Genomic DNA, 9,266 nt, shown 5'->3' with positions numbered 1-9,266 from the left:
AATGTGGGTCTTTTTGGAAGTAGCAATTCTTTCTCTCCTGTGAATCTGTGTAAGGGATTGAATGTGGAAGACCACGTGTTAGAGCTCTCACAATCAATGCAGTGATGCTGACTCCCTTGCCTGCTCCAAGGTCATGGAAACCTAGTAGCTATGCTCAAGGGACTCCCATGGTGACTGAGACTGAAGAAATGGGATGTGGGGTGTCATGCTAGCATGAACAAACCAGTCCAGGCACTGAGACTCTGACATGGCTTAAACCTGGGACTTCAGGAAGGCAACACAAGGATAAATGAGGAAAGCTGAACCCATCCTCTGGAGAGAGTCACATATGAATTCTCTGCACAGTTTATTCAAACTTGCTTATCTACAACTCATCAGGCTTGCTGTACTGTCGATCCACAACCTTCCAAGCCCCCTCAACAGGAGGTGATGAGAACCTTCCCTCGCGGGGAGGCGGAGAGTGTTGTTTTGTGGATGTCTGGTCTTGATTTCCCTTCTGTGCGTCCCACTGTATTTGGCGGTCCCCAAGGGCACTCTCAGGTTTGATGATGTACTGCTGGCACTCACAGAAGCCAGAAAAGTTCTTAGAGCCACTTTTACCGTTGAGTGCAGCAAAAAGGCAGAGATTAAGGTCAGCCAAGGGGAAAGGTGCAGAGGGCAGAGTCCAGGCACAGCTCCTGGTTGTGTCCTCTCCAAGCGGACTCACATGGACAGCACTGAATTCCTCCAGCAATGAGTGTGGCAGCGTGTATGGAGTACTGTCAACCAGGAAACTCATCCGAGCCGTGGAGTCCAGGGGTTTCGCTGGGGGTCAGCCATGCGGGGACATGAAATGCCCACATGGCTGAGCTCAGTTACTCAGGCTCCAGCCCCACCAGAGGTCAAGCTGACACTGTGTGACTCATGGCGCCCACTACAAATCACCTTGTTAGCTTAGACTACCTGGCAAAGCCCCGGGTATACAAAGACACTTACCAAGCAATATATCCCAAGGGTTTAGAGGTTACGTCCTAGGAACTGTTCAAGGACCAGACCCTTCTTTGGCAGATGCATGGTTTGATGCCCTCCTGAGTCATCCCTCTACTGCACACTCACACGATGAGTCATCCCCCTCATGCGATCAGGTCCCTGGATGCTATTTCCATGTCTGTGCTTGCTCCAGTATCTCTGTAAATGCTGAGTGTCTATGCAGAGCATTACTAAGCTCTCTCCAGTGGCCCCGTCTGGACCCCTTCGTTCCTCACTGCAGGGACAGCTTCCCTCCACTCACTCACCTCGCACGCTGCCGAGCATCGACGTTCCCTCCTTTATGATCTATGCCCGCCACTTTCCAAGTAGCATCCAAGTGGAGGCGGTTTTCCCCCTTCGGAAGACCCTGAGTGTCCTTGCACGACCAGTGAACATCAGGTTCTTTCGTGAAGGAAGTAGCTCGATGCTTCCCTGTCTGGTCAAACACAGAAAGATTTATTGTTAATCCCCAGGACACCCAAGGGGCCCTCAAAGTTATGCAAATGTCAAGCTCATAAACTGCTGTGGTCGGGCCTCCTAGGGCCTGCGAAGGGCCCCTTGTTTGCAAAGCTGAGGAGGACACAGTAAATTTGCTAAGGCAAAGGGATTCGTACCTGGATAGGAATCAAGAAAACAGCATCATTCATTAAGTGTGGGTTAATCTGACCCGACCCTCTGTGATGGATCAAATTGATATTAATTAGGGACCTTTGGCAGGAAATGATCCCTGAGGTTCCACAGAGAGTAATGTATCATCAGGGAAAGTAGAGGATGAACTGATGAACGACTTGGTCCCGACCCCCGGCTGTCTGCTCGTGTGGAACCCGCCAACCATCCTTTAGGGATAATGATTACGCACGACCACAACTTTTAAAAGCCCGAGTGTGGGGGACGTCTGAGGCCCACGCAGAGGGGACAAAGGCTCAGAGCACCACATGGGACCGGTTTTCTAGGGTCACACTATCCCAACAGCAGCCATGGCGGGAAGTAAATAGGGCCCAAGGAAAACTGGCCAGAGCCTGGAGTCCATGGCCTCCTGGAGTGTGAGGGGAGGTTGGCCCCTCCTGGGCTGAATAAGTCCTGATGGGGCGGATGCTTAGGGCAATGAGGAGGCCTCAGGGGGTGCTTCCACACTGGCGTTGCTACTCATTTGTGCATATGTGGCCACCAGTGGTTTACTGATGAGGTAGAGAGATAGGACAGTTATGGTGCCCCAGCCAATGAAGGAGACCATGCAGCTACACATGTAACATCATTAACCAGGATTCTTCCTGGAGGCAAAGCACAGGTGCATTTCTGTCTATTTCACTCAAGTCCAAAAGACTAGCTAAACTAGCAAGAGAAAGAAAGGAAGGGGGAAGGAGAGGGGGAGGGGAAAAGGGATTCTGTGTGTGTTTCCTAGTCCCACTGCGTATCTCTATGAGTTCGTGTGTGCATGTTGCTATGTCCACCTATTCTGAATAGGTGCCCTGTGTTGGGGGCTTGTGTGAGTGAGGAAATAGGGTGCTATCATAATGCAATCTTAAATTTTAAACTCCCATACAACAGCCTTTTTTCTCTTATGTCTGAGTTCTTGTGAAAACTGATCTCACCCTGCTCCATCAACAGAGAAGGAAAAGGCCAAGGTTCCAGGGATATTGTAGGCCTGTGGTTCTCAATCAGAGGTGATCTGGACCCCCAGAGATATTTGTCTGGCAATATCTAGAGACATTTTTGTTTGTCACAACTTGGGGAGGGGGACTGCTACTGGTATCTAGTGGGTAGAGCCCCAAAATGCCGCTAAACACCTTAAAATGCACAGGAGACCCCAACAGCGAAAACTTATTTGGACGAAAATATCAATAGTGCTAAGGTTGAGATACCCTGTTGTTGGCTATGGGAAGAAGATGAGCTTCTCAAATCCCGAGAAATGTCTAGAACAACACACCTACGCAGATTGTTATTACCCCTTGGCATTGAGCAGAACTTAGGCTCTGGAGATGCTGAAAAGATGAATTTTGTCACATTGATCCATCTACCCCCCTTGACGTAATCGTTTTAGAGATGGTGCGTCTTCTGTATTAGTGAGAAAGGAAGGGCATGGCATAGCTTTGTTCCTCTGTGCACCTGAGATACTGAACAATAATTAATGATCTATAAACAAAGCTTCGATGCACAAGGACAACTAATGATTTGAAGAAACCCTTCAGTGGGCTCTGTAAAGGCTCAGCTCTTCCCAGATTTGATCACTGGATGAGCCCTCGTTCTCCAGGAGGCAGTGGTGGAGGGAACAGCTCACAGCCAGGTTCACCTGTAGCCAAGAGCGGTCCCATCACACGTGCGCTCGTACTAACTCCTCAAACCTCGACAACCCCTGTTTGTCTCATCTGTAAAATGGAGCTAGTGCTGTATCCTACCACTGCCAGGATGATGAGGACAAAATCCTGTCAAAACATTTGTGGTGCCCGATAGGCTTTCAATAAATGTTCTCTCTCCTTGTTAAATCTGCAAAGGAAACAATTCCCAAGGGGGCTATCAAGGAAAGAGGAAGAACGAGGATTTAATGGGCCCCACTACCATCCATGCACTTTACCTGGCTCACCTCATTCTCACGGTCCTCGTGGGATTACTCCCCATGGATGTGGAGTCAAGGCTGAGCAGTGACAAGCTCCAAGCTCCATATCCCTCTGGTAATGAGTAAGCAGGATGGGCACTGGAACTTAGGATGTCTGATTTCAAAGCCCCATCTCGCCCTACCCCCCAGCTTGTGCAGAAAAGCCCTAAAGGAAAGAGGTATCAAATTCCCAGGCCCCAGGCCAGGCACATAGAAGAATCACCCCAGAGATCCTCTTGCTGGAAAATTAACTAGACTAGACAAAGCCAGCCCTTTTCCTGGACGGAGAGCTCTTGTGAATTTCATTGGCACTCCCCTGATGACCCCGAGACATAATCTCCGGGCCTCCAAGCCTTTGAGATGAGGTAGGGTGTGTGGAACAGGGGAGCCATTGTTCTCTAATTAGAGCCTGGGTCTCCTCTGAGGCTCAAGATGGGCCTCTTAATATGGAGTCTTCACCTGCTCCAAGCCAGAGCGTTATGATGCCTCCTCCCCCTCAGAGGCAGCCCACCTGCCAGATTCATGAAAGGCTGTCCTCTTGATGTGAGGAGGGGGAGGGGGACCACATGACTAAGGGTTTTCCCCGGGGTATAAAGGGCTCGGTCCCCATCTTGTTCAAAGCCAAGCATCGTGCACCCAGCAGCTTTCGAGTGGGACCTTCACGGTAGGCACCCCCTTCTCCTGATTGTGGAGGGGGCCATAAAGGAAGGAAGGGAGGGATGGAGGGAGGGCGTGAAGAATGGAGGAAGGGGGAGGGAGGGCGTTAAGAATGGAGGAAGGCGGAGGGAGGGAGAAAAAGAGGGAGGAAAGGATGGAGGGATGGTAAGGATGGGAGGAACAAAGGGAGGGAGGGAGGATGCTCTCAAGAGGTGCCTGAGCCCTGGATGCTACTCCAAGATGTAGCTAAAAACTCAGAGGCACTCAGCTCTTTACAAAGAGATGTAGTGCCAGAGGACAACGTCTGGTGCATTTCCCTGGGGAAAAAATCCAGCACAACACATCAATGAGAGTTCTACAAACCTGTGTGGGCCAACGTCTCTCCCTAGGGCACCTGGTGTGGAAATATAACCATCACGAGTCATGGGCTGGCCTTACTAAGCACCTAGTTCATGCTAGGCAGGCCCCACCTTGAAGGATTACTCCATTCAATCCTCATGACACCCTGAGGAAGATAAATGGGCATCTTACTGGCCAGGAAAATAAGTACAAGACAGCTTCAGTGTCTGGCTCAGGGCACTCATCAAGGGAAAGGTGGAGCCTGAGCCCCCTCCCCTGGTCCCCCCCCCACAACCCGACTCCACCCCAGGTCTGTCCAGCTAGAAAGGCCTTGCTCTTAGAAACATCCTAGATGAGGCGGAATCAGTCTTCAGGGAACACCTTGGTGAGCCAGGCCTCCAGTGCACGCAGACCAAGGCGAGGCTTGGGGACCCTCAGTCCCACAAGATAGCACTGCTGCAGGGTCCCTGACAGCCCTGGAGGCCTCCTTAGGAAAAGGCCGGTCTCCTCCAGGTGGACACAGCCCCAGCCCCAAGGGCACCTGACTCTGTCAGCAGAAGGATGCTGGATTTCAGCAGCGGCCCTGAGTCATCCCACCCCCTGATCCTAATGTGCATGTCCCCCCACTTCAAGTCTCTTTCCCCATTGTTCAAGGCTGAGCCCATGCTGTCACCTCTGGCTGGCACTGCAATTTCCCTTTTCTTGGCTCCCAGCTGGGGATTGTCAATTGCAGTGTCACACCACACCCCAGCGAGTGGCTGGCCACCCTGGGGGCCTCCCAACAAGTACTGCCAAAACTCTCAACAGTTATACAGTGAATAAAATTACTAGGCTGCTTATTTGAGATTTAATGATCAGCATCGCAGTTGAGGGTAAAACACCTTGCTACCGAGTCCAAGCTGGCTCTGCTCGCCGCACGACAGGCCGATGAATTGGGAGGCGAGGTGTTGAGGCAGGGAAGACGACTTTATTCGGAAAGCTGGCAGATTGATAAGATGACAGACTAGTGTCTCCAAAAAACCATCTTATTGGGGTTTGGATGCCAATTTCTCTTATAGCACAGAGCGGGGAGGAGACGAGGAAGTAAAGTAAAAAGGCCATAAGTTTAGCAAATATACCCTGGAATAGCCAGCCTCAGGGAGGGGATGGGTTAATTTCTTCTTTCCTGTAGCCATCCACACGTGGACAGGGTCCGGATGTTTCCCTGAACAAAGGCACTTTAACATTTAGGCAGAGGGGCAGGGTTCCCCGAGGCAGGCCATTACTTACAGACAGTATCCTTTTAGTGAACAAAAGCAGTGGAAAGCAAAGGTTAAAGTAAAAGAAACAGATCCAGCCTGTAGTCAGACTTGCCTCTTCCCTGTTACAACCTGGACCAGAGACTCAAGTCGGACTGGCTGAGCGCAGTTTGAATCTTCTGCCTGGTGCTGCCGTGGTCCCCCTGCCGTGGTGCCTTTGGGCAAAAGTGGCCTTGCAAGTTACTGGACCTCTCTGAGCCTTGGTTCCTCACCTAGAAAGTTCTAGCGTGTCCTTATGAGCCAGTATACGGAGATGCTTGGTGAAGACCCAAGACAAAGAATGACCCAATCACTGAAAGGTAGTGTTTAAAGGAATGGGGTCCTGGAGTTTATAACATCACTTTTAATTGTGGTAAAATATACATAACATAAAAGTTACCATTTAAACCATTTTTAAGTGAGCAGTCCAGTAGCGTTAAGTGCATTCACATTGTTGTGCTAACATTACCTCCATCATCTCTAAAACTTTTTCATTTTCCCCAACTGAAACTCTGTCCCATTAAAGGCAAACTCCCCATCACCCCGCCCCCGTCCCTATAACTTACTTTTTATTTATTTATTTTTTTAGAGAGTCAATTTTATTTGTTTATTTATTTTTGGTCGCGTCGGGTCTTCGTTGCTGCGCGCAGGCTTTCTCTAGCCGTGGCGAGCGGGGGCTACTTTTCGTTGCGGTGCTCGGGCTTCTCATCGCGGTGGCTTCTCTTGTTGCAGAGCACGGGCTCTAGGCACGTGGGCTTCAGTAGTTGTGGCACACGGGCTCAGTAGTTATGGCTCACGGGCTCTAGAGCACAGGCTCAGTAGTTGTGGCGCACGGGCTTAGTTGCTCCACGGCATGTGGGATCTTCCCCGACCAGGGATTGAACCTGTGTCCCCTGCACTGGCAGGTGGATTCTTAACCACTGCGCCACCGGGGAAGTCCCCCTATAACCTACTTTAAAAAAATATTAGACCCGAGTCAAGATTATGTCTGTAATAAGGTCACTTCTGCTCATTTGCATTCTAATAAAATATATGCTTGAAAGTCCAATGAACATATTTGCGATTCCTAGAAACACCACCCTCAGCCTGTCCTTCCCTGAGCGTCAGGATGACCCAAGGGAACATCTCCCTGAAATGAGTATCACAAGAGAAAAAGAACAACATCCATGGTGCTCAACTGGATCCTCTCCTGCATTTCATCCAACGGGGGCTTCTACTCCAACGGGGATTGGAGCCTTCATTGTAATAGCTGCTTTTTCTTGAGCCTTTTCTGGTGCCGGACGCTATCGTTGTAATTACTGATGATTCTGAGCCATTTCTCTCCATCAGGCACTTGTACGTGCCCTGCATGGATTAACTCATTCAGTCCTCACAACGCCTCCTAATTTATATTGTTAATGTGATGAGCACTGGATCTGGAGTGGGGCATTTTTACCATAAATTGCTAGTCTCTGAGCCTCACTGATCTCATTCGTACAAAGAGACTTTGGACTAGATGATTCTGCTGCCTCTTCTGAGCTCAAACAGTTGGCATCCTCTCGCTGTGTGATGGTAACAATTAAAACTCTGACTCAGTAAGTGCCAGGTAGTGCCACCGGCCTCAGTCATGAGGGTACGACTTCAATAGGGTCTCCTGAAATGCCTTTAGCTGCCACCCATGGAGTTCCCAGGCCAGGCCACTTTGCAGCGGGAGAGCCTGTGCCATCAGAGAGCCTGTCTAACCTTGAAAGTTAACCTGCTGTAAGAACTTATGTGGTTAAAAATTGTTATAAGCAGAGCCTCATGTCTGGCAGATAATAGAGTATTAGAGAATGCTTGAGCTGAGTGTGAATCTCAAAGCTCTCACACCCTCTTCTCGTGTATTCATTCAACAAACAGGTATCTTCCAGCCAGCAGAGGTGTGCTGGGCCCTGGAGCAAGTTCACAGAGTAGAGATCCTACAACCTACAAATGTCTTCTCCCCTGGGACACCTTCCCCAGTACCAAGCCCTGTCCACTTGCAGAGCAGCCCACCACGGACCTGGGTACCTATGCTGGGCCACCAGGACACAGGGCAGCCTTTGCCTCTGGGAGAAAAAATTGCAGAAATTGCCCCTCCCTCCAGGTTGACACAGCCCTGCAGAGGGCAAGCGTGGGAGTCCAGCACTGGCTGCATTTCAGCCTCTACTTGCCCACTCAGCACAACACCTTTGCAAAGTGCATAACATATACAACCGTATTCAGCAGCCCTGTGTGTGCCACTGGGGTAGCATAGTCACTCTGTATTATCATTCAAACTGTGTCCTAAAAACATGTTCTAAAACTGAATATGTGTAAGTCAATCATCCATCTCACATTCCTTTGGGAGTTAGATTCCCAGGGAGCTAAAACTATTCTATTCTAAATCCCTCTGGTCTTTAAGTTGTTCCTTCCCTATTAAATACATGGTTGACCTGCTTGAGGCAACAGACGTAAGTGACTACTGAAGTTCAATACTGACTGCTCAGATCCCAGGGCAGCTACAGTTGAAATGTGGCAGGTTCCTGACCCCACCCACCTCGCCCCTTCCCCCCAGGCCCTTCCAAAGGCACATTCCTTGAACTGCTAGGACTGCCACAAAGTATGCAAAAGCATTGTTTGCTATCGGCAGCGCTGCCACGCGATGGCCGGATTTATTCTGTGATGTTGGTACAAAAGTTCAGAGCCAGCCCGCTCAAGAATATCCTATGATATCACTTATGGGTGGAATCTAAAAAAATGATATAAATGAACTTATTTACAAAACAGAAATCGACTCACAGATATAGAGAAAAGAACTTGTGGTTTCCAAAGGGGATGGGGGGAGATAAATTAAGAGTTTGGGATTAACAGATACACACTATGTATAAAATGGCTAAACAACAAGGACCTACTTTATAGTACAGGGAACTATACTCAGTATCTTGTAATACCCTATAATGAAAAAGAATCTGTAAAAGTACACACACACACACACGCACACACGCACACACACGCGCACGCACACACACGCGCACACACGCGCACACGCACGCACGCACGCACACACGCACGCACGCACACACACGCACATCTGAATCACTTTGCTGTACACCCAAATCTAATACAACATTGTAAATTAACTATACTTCAATTAAAAAATAGTTAAAAAAATTTTAAGAAAAGAATGCTGCTCAGAATGCTGGTGGATCATAACGTATGGGTTGCTCAAAATTCAATTTACAGAAGTCAAACTATAGCGCTTGTTAAATTGCCACCCTTTCCCATTCGTCTGTGAACCACTCACAGGTAAGGTGTGTTTTCCTCACTTTGCTTTCCTGGGTCCTTGCAATGTGCCTGACCCGTAATAAATGACCATTGATTTAGTGAATAAATAAATGAGACCAGAACTACGT

The 9,266-nt window shown here is 49.1% G+C and overlaps 1 protein-coding gene across 2 annotated transcripts in view; it reads right to left on the bottom strand.

The window, feature by feature from the left end:
- EFR3A (EFR3 homolog A) overlaps positions 1-9,266 on the bottom strand; it is a 181,337-nt gene that overhangs the window by 43,442 nt on the left and 128,629 nt on the right. For both annotated transcript variants that reach the window (XR_014326874.1, XR_014326875.1), the window contains exon 26: positions 1,275-1,440. The gene's annotated coding sequence lies outside the window, so the exon portion shown is untranslated. The remainder of the gene's footprint in view (positions 1-1,274; positions 1,441-9,266) is intronic.

This window comes from Leucopleurus acutus, assembly GCF_964270905.1.
Source record: "Leucopleurus acutus genome assembly, chromosome: 17".
In the NCBI taxonomy this organism is placed as follows: domain Eukaryota; kingdom Metazoa; phylum Chordata; class Mammalia; order Artiodactyla; family Delphinidae; genus Leucopleurus; species Leucopleurus acutus.
This window is presented reverse-complemented; position numbering and strand designations above follow the sequence as displayed.